The sequence below is a fragment of the Onychomys torridus genome, chromosome 12 (genome assembly GCF_903995425.1).
Source record: "Onychomys torridus chromosome 12, mOncTor1.1, whole genome shotgun sequence".
NCBI classification, from domain to species: Eukaryota; Metazoa; Chordata; class Mammalia; order Rodentia; family Cricetidae; genus Onychomys; species Onychomys torridus.
The window spans coordinates 10,351,553-10,364,296 of record NC_050454.1 but is presented as its reverse complement, the minus strand read 5'-3'; positions in this window follow the sequence as shown (position 1 = coordinate 10,364,296).

Below are 12,744 nucleotides of genomic sequence, written 5' to 3'. Positions count from 1 at the left end.
CAGACATCCAGGCAGCTGCTCAGTTGCCAGTGTGAGTACCAGCTCTACCAGCAGCTCCAGGGTCAGGCTTGGTAAGTGACTCCCTCCTAGGACTCTAGGTGACGAAATTGGAGGTTGCAGCGTCGGCTGTGAAAAAGGGAAAGCCGTGGTTCCCGACTCTAGCTCCACAAGGTAGACGAGACTTCCCTCCATCTTCACCAAGGACTCTGTTGCAGAAGCAGTCTGGAAACTGAGGCAGTGTTCCTCCTGGTGCCGAGAATCCTGAACTTCCTCCATCTCCTCAGTGGAACGAAGGGATTGAGTTAAGACTCCATACCTTGAGCACTGCTAGCTCCCCAGGATCCCCCACCCCTCCAAAGCTTCTGCCCCCTCATCCTGTGAAGTTCTCTTCAGGAGCAAATACATCTTCAGGTTTCCCCAGGCTGCCAGGAGGCCAGGAACTTCCCCTGTAAGGGGCTGGCTGCTTTATGGTCCACACAAAAGCAACCTGAACTAGTGGGGAACCACCATGAAGGGTGACAGGCTGGTCCTGGTGCCAGGCTGAGCCTGGAGCCCAGGTGAAAGGGCAGCAGCTCTTTATAAAAGGAGCAGGGCCAGGCCTTAGTAGGGTGTTCAAAAGTGTCCACGAGCTGAGAAAGCCCGAAACATTTTTTTTTTGATCGAACCCAGGGCCTTGTGCTTGCTAGGCAAGCGCTCTACCACTGAGCTAAGTCCCCAACCCTGAAAGCCTGAAACATTTTGAGCAGCTTTCAATAAATGCTGTTCTTTAAACTTCAAGAAGCAAAATTAAGGGCAGAAGAAATGGCCCAGCCATTAATAGCACTGGCTGTTCTTCCAGAGGACTTGGGTTCAATTCCCAGTACCCACATGGCAGCTCACAACCATCCACAATTCTAGTTCCAGAGCATCTGACACCCTCATGCAGGACAAACACTAATGCACATAAAACAAAAGCCAACAAGAAGCAAAATTAAGTTCTGAGAAAATAAAGTTGCCTGTTCCAGACCCTCCTGTGAAAGAACTTTTTCTAAGTAATTTTGTTCAGCTCTCTGGATTTGAGACTGTGGAAAACTGAGGCCAAGAGGGAAGTGGCTGCCTCAGGTCCCAGAGCGAGTTAGAGGCAGAAAGTCATGTGCGGTGGAGAAAGTACTGTCTCTGGCATCAGACAAGCCTCGGACAGGCCACGCTGTGCTCTCCAACCTTGACACATCTGTTTGCCTCTCACTGTAAGCTGTAAAGGGAGCACACCACATCGCAAAGCTTTCGTGAGCCCTAGGGACATGCAGACGAAATACCCAACACTCACTGGTGCTCAGAAGCAGAGGGAGTCTAATTAGAGTCGAAATGCCCATGGAGGAAATCTGTCTTGTTCAATGACAGGTGGAAAGCCACAGAAAAGGGCTGTGCTGGGCACTGTCCCTGAGCATTTGACGGACAAGCTGTTAGCTTTCTCTGGAGCTGTGTTCATGGTTCAGGAGGGTCCCCCTTGTCCTTCACGACTTTCTCCCTAACTGGGCAAAGGCTTCTGAATACTTCAGAACAGTGAATAATGTGACGCCTCCATCACCCCCAGAAGACTGGGACAAGGGACCACGGTACTAATCTGCATCCAGTCACTCTTTCATTTAACGAGATTTCAGTCTCTAGCCCTTGCCAGACTCTGGGCTTGGTGCTGAGGATATGGTAGTGAATAAATGGGATGCTGGTCCTCCGAGAGCTGAGGCTCTAGAGAATTCTAACAATTTAAGGGAAAGCGCGGTTGGTGTCAAGCTCCATAGCCCTACGCTCAGAAGGCTCTCCCTTTATACCGCTTTCCCTCTCCCATCCCTCCAGCTCTCTTCCCCCATCCCACCCCCAACTGGCCCTTTCTCTCTAAACCACACCTCTTTAATTGAGGGAGCTAAACCCAAATGAAGCATGTGTTTAGAGACAAGGAATCTGACGCTTTCAATGTGAAGAGGTGATAAACTCCTTCTCTAAGTTATACCACCACTCTGATTAAGCTCTGTGTGCATGCATGTTATGGCTGATGGATTTCTTTCTAAGCATGACTGGCCTGCCCTGGGAAGGACTTCTCACCCCCTCACCAGGGCACAGGTTTTGGGGAGTGTCTTTTTGGCAAACAGCACCCCAGCCCCACCTCTTTTATCAGTTGATTTCAGCTGTGAAAAGAAACAGACGAAGAGTAGGTTTGTTTAATGAGCGCCCTTTTTCTGAAGCCAACAGGGAGAACAGGATTGGGAACAAGAGGAGGCTGCCTTGGTTTCAATGGTTAACCAGCCAGATTAATAAATGGCAGAAGGAGGAAACAGTGAGCAAAGAGGCAAGAAGAAACGTCTCCTGGTGGTTCAAAAGCCAAGCAGAGTTTACCTAGATCTGGGTGACGGGTTAAAAGGTCAGGGGCGGGAGGGGGGTCAGCTCTCATCAGATCCCAGGCTGAACCAGCGCCTCCCTCCAGCCTCACCTGGCTCCTCTCAGGAGGGCAGCAGCCTGACCCTGAGCCATACAGACAGACAGGAAGACTGTCCCTGCCACTGAGCCCTCAGGCTCTAGCCCACCCTACCCCCATCACGCGCGGGCTTCTCCCCTCCCAGGGAACAGGCTCCTCATCTCCCAGCTCTCTCTCTCCAGCACAGCTTAGATCAGGTAGTGAGCTTTGGGCCAGGTGAGAACTTCTGGTTGATACAAATCAGAAAGAAACCATTCCATCCTCTGCCCTGACTCCCTTTAAGAGTTTTGGCAAAGACTCTCATCCCCCTTTGGCTCAGTTTCCCTGTTGTGGTTGCCCAACTTCTTGCCTTAAAGAATCAGATATTAAATATTTGCAGCTGTAGGCCACATAGCTGGTGTCCGTCTCAGCCACCCAACCCTGCCATTGAAGTGTAAAAGCAGCCAGAGGTGGTGTGTAACGAACAGATGAGGGTATGTTCCATTAAAGCTTTATTTACAAAACAGGTAGTGGACAGGTTGCCAAAACACTGCAATTTGCCATCTCCTAGACTAAATTCTCAAAAATCAAATGAATCTGGATTGCCGTACAGAGTGAAAATGGAGACCCAAGTATACAGCATGCTCCAAGCCTCCAGAGTATGATCATGGTGGGGCCGAAACTGTAGGCCAAGTGGCCCGACTCGGGTTTACTACGGCTCCCGATTATTCCAGAGATGGAACACCAGCTGGTTTTGTCTTGTGGGGCTGAGCCTGGGAGTCACTCTCCCTGTGTGACTTGGAGTGGGACTGAGCACTCTCAGACTATTTCAGAGGGACTTTCTGAAGCGTTGAGAATGCAGACCATGAGCTAAAGAATACAACATGTAAAGGGGGAGGAGGTAGAGAGTATCACATGCCTCCTTCAGAACCTGAGGAAAAAATTGTGCGGAAGTGGAGGGAACTTCCTACCTATTCCACATTCGAGGTCACACGTTCGTGTCCACACTTACCTTTGTATCACACAGCTGTCTCTGGGGATTGAGGGAGCGCCCTCAGCACATGCTTTTCCTGTGTCAAAACATGTCACCCAATGGGTTCTTCCCAGATGAACTCTCTGGCACGTTCTTCTGTGGCTGAGGTGGTATGGCTGATCCAACATGGCTGTTTATTGCCTTGCTTCTGTGATTTGTTTCCCTTCAAGCCACCTTATGTAAATTTATATGGGATGTTGTGTTCCTTGGCTGAAGACCCAGGGAGCTTTTATGATGTGAATCCATTTTCCTCTTTGTCCTCAGCCTTGGCCTTCCAGAAGGGAGAGGCTAAGGCTAAGGTCCAACTGGGTGAGGCAACACCTCTCTAATTGAGATTTTCAAGGGCCACTAGGACCAGGCCAGTGTGACCCACCTTTCCATACACCACCCTCCCTCTCCCTGTGTGGCCCTCTTCTTGGCCACAGGCTCTGGAGTAAAAGTACTTCTTGACCACAGCTGTGCCACAGTCACCTCTAAAGGTAACTCGACATACAGATGACGGCATTCACTGTCCTGTTTGTGGTGGCAAGGGTTTGTAGCAAGAAACTGTATGAGAGAAAGGAAGCCTGGGAACTGCTTTGCCTTGGTGAGATTTTCTTGCCAAGTGAGGAAGTGGGATGTTGACCGCCTTCAGCATGGGTGTAGACAGGTTCTGGGGAACTCTCTGCAGAGGATCCAGGGAAGGTGTAAGGAGCTAACAGTGAGACCACATTTTCTATTTTCAGGGTCGGCTCAACATGACCAGCAAGCAGGCCAGTTGGGGAGCAGGGGCTGCTGAAACCATGGCCATAGCGTCCTGCATAGAGATTCATCCCCCATCTTCACAGGCTCTGAAGAGAACTACAACAGGCAGAGCTGAGTTCTGAGTGACTCCTTCTCTCCCTCTGCTCTGCTCTCCCCCACAGCCCACCTCCTCCTCCCGACAATCTCAACAGTAGTTGTGTTCCTGTGTTCCCAACTATCTTCCAGAGCCTTCCCTGGCTTCCTTGTCAAAGACCTGGGCTTCCATTTGGTCTTTCCATTCTGGTCCCCAGGCTCTTGCCAGCCTCTTCTTGTGTTTCTGTTACATGTGTCCCAAGTAGGCAGGGGTACTCTCCAGGACAGGAACCCTGTATTCATTATTACCATCTCCCTGGCTCCTCCTCTTTGAGGCAACTGATAAACCTGTGACCAGAGGAGTGAGTCATCTTATAAGGCAGGAAGTTGACCCTGGTTCCCTGTATGTCCAAGTACCAATTCCCACTACCTACTGAGGTGACTTAATTTAAAAATTTTTGCAGATTAATCACATCAAGAACCTTTAGATGAGAGCCAGGCGGTGGTGGCACATGCCTCTAATTCCAGCACTAGAGAAGCAGAGGCAGGTAGATCTCTTTGTGTTCAAGGTCAGCCTGGTCTACAGAGAGAGTCCCAGGACAGGCAGGGCTCCACAGAGAAACCGTGTCTCAAAACCCTTCCCCCCCAAAAAAGAAGAAAGAAAACACAGAGCTACATTCTGTGAAAGCAAAAGATTTCCAAGCCCAGAAGCCAGGAGAGGGGCAAGGGATGAATATCCCATCCTTCACAGCAGACATAAGACAAAATGGACCGAAAACTTGAGCAAACATAAAACCAAGATTACAGAACTATAGAGGACCACACAGGAGTAGGTTGTCATGACTGTGGATTAGGCAATGGTTTCACAGATACACACCAAAAGCGCAAACAGCAGAAGAAACACCGGGTAAGTCGGATTTCACTGATAATCAAGACGTGTGTTGCAAAGGACACCGGCCAAAAGGCACAAAGACTAGTGTCAGAATGGGAGCTAGCTGCAAAACCTACACGGGATAAGGAATTTATATCTAAAATGTGTAAAGGAGGAGCTGGAGAGATGGCTCAGTTGTTAGGAGCACTGATTGCTCTTCCAGGGGATGTGGGTTCAATTCCCAGCACCCACCTGGTAGCCCACAACCATCTATAGCTCCGGTTCCAGGGGATTTGGCCTCCTCGTCTGGTTTCCAAGAGCACATGGTGCCTGCACATGGTGCACAGATATAGATGCAGTCAAAATGTCTATCTATCTATCTATCTATCTATCTATCTATCTATCTATATTTCTATCTATCTATCTATCTATCTATCTATCTATCTATCTACCTATCTATCTACCTATCCATCTATCTATCTATCTATCTACCTATCCATCCATCCATCCATCTATCATCTACATCTATCTATCTATCTATCTATCTATCTATCTATCTATCTATCCATCTATCCATCTATCCATCTACCCATCTACCTATCTATCCATCCATCCATCCATCCATCCATCCATCCATCCATCCATCCATCTATCTATCATCTACATCTATCTATCTATCTATCTATCTATCTATCTATCTATCTATCTTCTATCTATCTATCTATCTATCTATCCATCCATCCATCCATCCATCTATCTATCATCTACATCTATCTATCTATCTATCTATCTATCTATCTATCTATCATCTATCTATCATCTATCTGTCATCTATCTATGGTCTAGCTATATAACCTAAAACTCAATAAAGACCTGGCAGTGTTGGCATAAATCTTTACTCCCAGTACTCAGGAGGCAAAGGCAGGTAGATTTTATGAGTCTGAGGCCAACCAAAGCTATATAGTGAGACCCTCTCTTGAAACGAAACCAAAACAAAACAAAACAAAAAACAAATCTCAATAATAAAGAGACAACACAGCCTGGCTATGGTGGCACATGCCTTCAATCTCAGCACTCAAGGGGCAGAGGCAGGCAGATCTCTGTGAGTTTGAGGACAGCCTGGTCTACATACAGACTACAAAGCAAGTTCCAGGACTGTCAGGGCTACACACAGAGAAACACTGTCTTGAAAAAAAAAAAAAAAAGACAATGCAATTCAATATATAATATTATATATTATTTCCTCCAAAACTATAACAATAATCAAAACATAAAACTAATGAAAAGATGGATAAGTGGCCATTAGTGAAGTACAAATAAAAAATACTCCAGACCCACCAAGAAAGGTATAATAATAAAGAATATGGAAGAAAGCATGTTGGTGATTATGGGAGAAATCAGAATTTGGATGCCCATTTGCCTTGTTAGCTCAGCTTGACTTTCTCCAAGACCTGAGATATCAATAGTGCTGTCAACAGATCTGTGTCTCCCTAACACTAGACCACAATGTGCTATAGTTGGTGTTGTCACAGGAAGAGACCTCCACATGGAAACACAGCCAGAAGACTTCCATTTACAAGCCAGAAAGAGACCCCTCATCTGTTACCAAGGCAATCAAAACCCACATCTTAGACTTCCGGGTTCAGAAACACAAGAGACAAATTCCTCTTGTTGGAAATATCCACTTTGTTGTCTTCTATGGAGCCATCCTGAGTTGAGAGAGATGGAGTGGTTGGGATATATTTCCAGCCACCCACAATTTACACAAAACTTGTAGTAGCAGGTAGATCCAAGGGACTGTTTGATCAAGCAGTCTAGCCAGGTTTGGGGAGAGACCCTGTCTCAAAAAAAAAAAAAAAAAAAAAAAAAAAAATAGGGTGGAGAATATGATGGAAGACACTTGATGCTGACATCTCAGGTGAGGGGAATGGTTCACAAAGCTCTGGCCCTATGTGACTGCTGCCGGCCCTACCTTGAGACACAACCTTGAGAAAAGGCTGCAATGGCTGATCAAGGAACCAGTGTTCTTTTGTAAACCATAAATCACTCAGTAAATATAATATCCCTGGGCACATAAAGAGAGGGGCAATAAAGGCTCATATAGTCATTTAAAACTTGCCCTAATTCAAGAAGCAAGGAAGAAATTACAGTCTTTATAAAGCAGCAGGAAAAGTGGCTGCATATGACTCATGTTCAGAGCAAGGAGATTCATCTCATAGGAGAAAAGTGTGCATGCACCCCAAGGCCCATGGTACAAGGATTTTCTTTTCCAGGCCCCCCACTTGGTTCTTCCAGCTCCCCGATGGCTATCCTTTTTGGTGTCCACTACTTTTAATGAACATGAAAGAGAAATTAAAAATAAAATAAAATAAAAACAAACTCCTGGTCAGAAATGGTGCCTTTCTGGATGACTCAGTGAATGTCTGCAGGCTCCTCTGGGAGTCAGGTGAACAAAGCTTACCTCACCCCATCTTATCAGGGCCCAGCCATCATGTCCCAGGCTTTTCTGAGGGCAGAGGTGGCTGTAGGTAGCAGGACCAGATAAGAGCAGCTCCAGGTAATGCCAGAGGCTGTCCCTGCCTGAGACCTCTTCTATCTCTGGCCCAGGTCCCAGCCCCATCTCATTTTTACTCCTGCACAGCCCCAGGCTCTCGAGTTGAGTGACGATATGCAGACTCCATCTCAGGCAGAGCTGTCTTCTATGCAGGTCCTGTAGGAAGGTGTTATGGGTCTTTGAAGATGCCAGGAAGATGCGGAGGGAGGTTTTAGCACCGTTGTAGTTTTTTTTTTTTTAACTCTTTGGGGGCCCGCCACCCGGCTCCCAAATAAATACATGGAGACTTATTCTTACTTATGTATACCCAGCCTTAGCTTGGCTTGTTTCTAGCCAGCTTTTCTAACTTAACTTAACTCATTTCTTGTTGACTACATTTTGCCTCTGGGTCTTTTTTTATCTTTTTTATTCTATAGATTTCTTGCTCCATGGCTGGGTGGCTGACTCCTGGCCTCCTCCTCTCCTCCTTTTCTCTCTCCTCTCCTCTTGCTCTTGATCTAGACTTCTCCTCCTAGTCACTCTCTGCCTGCCAGCACCATCTATTTCTCTCTCTTGCCAAGCCATTGGCTGTTCAGCTCTTTATTAGACCAATCAGGTGTTTTAGACAGGCAAAGTAACATGGCTTTACAGAGTTAAACAAATGCAACATAAGGAACACAACACATCTTTGCATCAATAAACAAATATTCAACAGCATAAATAAATGTAACACATCTTAAACTAATACACTACAACAACATACTGTGCGCTCTGAAAGGCAGTTTGGGCCCATGGGTAGACATGGTGTCTAAAATGTAAGAGAGAGGTAAGGGATAGGTCTAAGACAGCTTTCAGGTCCACAGAGAAGGCCCAGCTTTCTGCTGGGTTCCTGTAATTAGGACTTGAGGATGGGACTGTGACTGTAATGAGTGAGCAGAACCATGAGCAGATGGAGTAGCCTGGGTGAGGACAGAGAAGGACAGATGAACCAGAACTCACCAGCTCTCACTGGTTCACACCCTTCCTGTTCCTTCTGGGAGACACAGCAGGATCCCAGAGTTCCCTTGATGTTCAGATCTCTGACCCCAGCTCCCCCCCCCCCCCCCCCCCGTTGCTTATCAGATAAGAAGTGGCTAAACCCTGCCTTGCAGGATCTCAAAAACTTGAATGCAAAGTGGATAGTGAGCTCCAGGCCAGCCTGAGCTCCAGACAGCCTGAGCTCCAGAGTGAATGAGAACCTGTCTCAACCCATCTCCTCTTACCTAAATGCGATGGGAAAGCATTGAAGTATGGTGTCTTCCCCTCAGGTTTGCCTTCTAGCATCTCTGACATCCTTACTCTGCAGGAGGCCATGTTTCCTGGACTACTGGTACCCTAGCTCCTCCTTCATTGTCTGCATTAAGTATCTTTCATCCCTGGTGTAGATGTCTGGTCCTGTCCCATCCCAGGATAGAAAGGAAGTTCCCTTCTCTAGGCTCCCACCACCCAGTGTGTCTTCTTCCTCTCTGGGCAGTAGATACCAGCCTCCATGGTTGATCTCTGCCCAGCACTGGGCTGTGAGCACCTAAAGGGAGCTGCAGGGACTCAGTAGGAACCTTAGGAGACACATTTGTAAGCAACAGTGGAACGCTGAGGTCTCGGATGGCACAGAAACCAGAGTTAATCAGCAAGGGTCAGAAGTATTTCATGAGGCTAACTGGAAAGAAAGACAGTGTAGAGATGTGTGGGAGGCACTGACGGTTCAGTCTGAGAGTGGGGACGGGTAAAGCATGGGCACTTGAAGAGAAAGGAGGAGCCATGTGCTCAGACTGGGCCTCTTAGAGACTACAAAGTCCTCCTACCACCCAGAGCTCCACCTATCATATCCCTAAAACCAGACACATGCCCCAGAGGTGCTGGATGGAAGCCTTGGATGGGGGAGTATTGGGGAGTGGCGGCAAGTTGATTTACAGATATGGGGGTGGGGGGTGTCAGGCACTGCCCTCTCCAGATTTTTTAGCAGGATGGGTGATATGTTTAAAACAGAGAGCCTGGGTCACATTCAGAGATTTTGGCACAGAATCTTTCAGTGGTGGTAGATGTGGTGGCACATTTGTAATCCTAGTACTCAGCAGGCATAGGCAGGCATAAGCAGGAGAGTTAGCACAAATGTTAGGTCATCCTGGTCCATATAGGAAGTGCTGGGCCAGCCAGGGCTATTATAACCAGATTCTGTCTAAAAAAAAAAAAAAAAAAAAAAAACTTTCTGTCTAAAAAAAAACCAAACAAACAAGTTGGACAGTGGTGGCACATGCCTTCGATCCCCAAACTTGGGAGGCAGAGAGAAGCAGATCTCTGTGAGTTCAAGGCTAGCCTAGTCTATAGAACGAGTTCCAGGACAGGCTCCAAAGCTACATAGAAAAAAAAAACAAAAAACAAAAAAACCCTATCTCGAAAAACCAAAACCAAACCAAATCAAATCAAAAACAAAAATAAAAATAAAAAAACAAACAAACAAACAAAAAAAAAAAAACAAAAAACACCACCCACAAACAGAAGTCTTCCCAGAATCCTCCTGTTCCTTCTTGTGATTCCCAAAGCGTAGCATGTCTGGTTCTGCTCTGCTCAGCAGATGAGTCTTACCAAAGGCAGCCTCTGGGTCCTCCTTTGTCTCTGGCCCTGCTGCTCCCTCCGCTCCCTCCAGCAACAGGACATCTGCACAAACTATGCTCTCCAACTGACCGTAGCTAAATGTGTAAGAAAAGCAGGATGGGAGGGTTGGCATGAGTACCAGGTGCCTGGGAAGAAAGGACAGGTGTGAGGGCATTAAGAGTAAGTGGGTGGATCGGGCAGTGGTGGCACATGCTTTCAGTCCCAGCACTCTGGAGGCAGAGGCAGGCAGATCTCTGTGAGTCTGAGGCCAGCCTGGTCTATATAGAGAGTTCCAGGACAGCCAGAGCTACATAGACAAATTCTGTCTCAAACAAACAAACAAACAAACAAACAAACAAACAAACACAAAATACTAAATGGATGGGGGCTGGAGAGATGGCTCAGCAGTTAAGATCACTTGTTGCTCTTCCAGAGTGCTTGGGTTTGGTTCCTGGAACCAACATGGCAGCTCACAACTGGCTGTAACTACGGTTCCAGGGGATCCGAAGCCCTCTTCTAACTTCCACAGGCAACTGGCATGCCTGTGGTACATGTAATTCCATGCAGGCAAGACCCTCGTACACATAAAAATAAAAATTTTTTTGAAGAATAAATGGATGTTACTTTTTTATACCAACTCAAGAGTGTGCAAAGCTGAAGGAGGGGAGAAAAGGAAAGGGCTAACCTGTATAAGGTTCTTCTTGGGGAACAAACACAGTGTGATCATTCAGACCAGATCTACTTGTAAAAATATCTGAGTTAGTACTCACTGGCTGTGTGGCCTTGGGAAGAGGTAAAGCCAAGCTCAGCTTTGGGGCATGTTCTGCAGAGGTGCTCTGGCAAATGGGATGGGTTAATATGTGCTAAGCATCTAGAGCAGAATGCGGCTCCTAGGAAGTAGACAATACATATCAACCATGTCATTTTGCCCTGCATATCTTATTGGCTTTTTTCTATCCACAGTCACTCTATTACCAACTGAAAATATAGGAACAACAACAACAAAGAAACAAAAAACCAAAAACAACAACAACAACAACAACAACAAAACTGTGTTGGGGACCTGGGGAGACGGCTCAGTCAATAAGGTGCTTGCCACACATGTGGGAGGGTGTGAGTTTGAATCTCCAGAACCCATGTTAAAAACTGGGTGTGTGCCTGTAATCCCAGAGCCAGAAAGGAGGGCCAAGAGGATCCTTGAGCTTGATTGCCAGCTCTAGCTAGCTGAGCAAATCTGTGAGCTCTAGGTGCAGTGAGAGACCACACCTCAAAAAATAAGGCGAGGAGCGATTGAGAAAGCCAACTGATGTTGGTCTCTGGTCTCAATGGTGTACATAACACACACATACACACACACATGAGTGTCTGAGCCAGGCATGGTGGTGCATGCCTATAATCCAAGCACGTGGGAAGCAGAGGCAGGAAGAGCAGGGGTTCAAGGCTAGCCTGTGCTATGTGGTAAGATATTAAAGGCAATAACGACAATGAATGTGTCTGTAGTGAACATGTACAGATGGTGTTTTCTCGTTGTTATTCCTTAAGTTACAGTGTGGCCGCCATCGGCAGCATATGCACTGTATTGGGTACTATGTGTAATCTGAAGAGGACTTAAGACATAGGAAGACACAGAAAGGACTTAAAACATAGGAATATGTGCACAGACACGACACCACTTTACATCAGGGACTTGAGCATCTGAGGCTTTGGGGATCCTCAGGGAATCCTGGGAGCAATTTTCCAGGGATAACAAGGAACCACTGTACCAGCACTATTATTGATCTGAAATAATACCACCCATGCCAGCAGACACTTTATTTGATTTATCATAGGTGGGTAAAAATCATAATACCAGACAGAAAAATCACTTGTGCATTAGAATAATTGTATAAGCTGATATTATGAGTAAAAGCAACAATAAAAGCAAATCAAAGGTATTTATGAAGGAACGGAAAGAAAGCCAATAGAGACTTGGAGACTACACGTTTGTGTTCAGGCCCTGCGGCAGAAACAGGGCTGACCTTCTCTCTAGTCCAGCTGTCTCATTGCAGAGACACAGAGGACTCCCAAGAGAAAGCGTGTTGACTGGGGTTGGCACTCTTCCGTTGCAAATGTGCAGAGATCATGCAGGTCCAGAAGGCTCATGCAGCTAAGACCACAGGACTCCAGACTGAGGAGAAACCAACCTAGATCCTTGGTATTGGCTGAGCCTCATGGTGATGCCTAGAACCCTTTGCTCTGGCAGAGTTTGGTGACATCTATGCCCTTCCTCGGTGGCTGGGCAGAGGGCTCCAGTTACCGAGGATCCCAGGCTGGCAGTTTAGAAAGGAGCCACATTATCTGGCCCAGCCGCTTCCCACGTCCTTGGTACACATCACACAAAGGTGATGGGCAGGGCCCAAGGGTGCTGTGAAGACGGAATTAATAGCACCCTC